This window comes from Hipposideros armiger, unplaced genomic scaffold (assembly GCF_001890085.2).
Source record: "Hipposideros armiger isolate ML-2016 unplaced genomic scaffold, ASM189008v1 scaffold_15, whole genome shotgun sequence".
Lineage (NCBI taxonomy): Eukaryota > Metazoa > Chordata > Mammalia > Chiroptera > Hipposideridae > Hipposideros > Hipposideros armiger.
In genome coordinates this window covers 7,156,025-7,157,416 of record NW_017731365.1, presented here as the reverse complement: position 1 = coordinate 7,157,416, position 1,392 = coordinate 7,156,025, and the positions used below count along the sequence as shown (strand labels likewise).

At 31.6% G+C, this 1,392-nt stretch overlaps 1 protein-coding gene across 5 annotated transcripts in view; it reads right to left on the bottom strand.

Annotated features, from left to right (window-relative positions):
• Positions 1–1,392, bottom strand: part of KAT6B (lysine acetyltransferase 6B) — a 190,097-nt gene that overhangs the window by 158,367 nt on the left and 30,338 nt on the right. The window lies entirely within an intron of this gene.

Below are 1,392 nucleotides of genomic sequence, written 5' to 3'. Positions count from 1 at the left end.
GCTCAGTTGGTTAAGAGCTCGCTCAAGAGTTTGAGCTCTGAGCAACAGCGGTTCGAGTCCAGCCTGAGCTGAGCAGCCACTGAGCTGCCAACAGGTAGCAGGATGGCTCAGCTAAAAAAATAATAAAATGCCCATAGTCTTCAATCATACTGTGTTGCCACCAGTATGTTTCAAGTACTATCATCCATTAGACATATTTGATTTTAATTTAATGGTAAAAAATATTTAATTTATATTATTGGGTTTTTGGAAAAGTCATGATGCATTTTTGCAACGAAAAACAGAGAAAAAAATATGTCATGACTTTTCCGACAACCCAATATTTTGGTAAAAAATTATATTATATTCTGTTACAATAAAAATTTGGGATACCATGCATTAGAACGTAATACATTTTAGCTTCCGAAACCCATATTGTATTTTATCTCTCTTGCACAAGGTTGTGTTCTCTCTCCCTGCCCCCGCAACCCACACACACATAGATATGCGTGTGCAACCTTGTCCCCTAATCCAAGCATAGCAAAAGGATGGGGAACAGGAAATAAGCTTACTGATAAGAACACTTCTTTACTGACATGTTTCTAAAATGTTGTGAGTAGATTTATTAAGACTGAAGTTTTTAAATATGCCAGAAAATTTTGCTATTTAAAGGAATGTCACTCATTAAACAAATAATACATTAATTTAACAAATAAACAATTAAATAAATAGTAAACAAAAAAGTATGAAATATGGAGTTCATACTCAGAAAGCAAGAACGGTTAAATAAAATAGTAAGAAATCAGTTATTATAATTAATCATATTAAAGATCAAAGGAGAAAAAGTCCTATCTACAAAAATGTTGAAAAGATACTGAATAAAATTAAAAATCCATACCTGATGAAACTTCTTGAACATAATAAATACACAAGCCAGAATCATGTTTAGTGAAGAGCTATTGAGGCATTCCCCCCAACACATATCCATTATCACCAGTATTCTTTATCATTAAGGAGGTACTGGAGCTGATAAAACTCAGACAAGAGAAAGATTTACAATATATAAATTAAAAAGGAAAAAGCAAAATTTAAATGATCATTATTTGCATCACAGCATTACATACCTGGAAAACCCAAGATGATCAATTAAGAATTATAATAAGCAAAAAGAATTCAATAAAGTGGCTGGGCACAAAATTAATATATAAAAATCAATAACTTTCCCGTATTAAAAAAAAAAGCCAACTAGGAAGTATAATGGAAGATTTCATTTACAATAGCAGCCCCAAAAGATCACACCTAAGAATTAATTTAACAAAAAGTTAAAATCCTTCAGTACACACTACCCATACTCTATACACACCTATACTCACACACAAAAGACTTTAAATGGATGATAATGATTATATTACA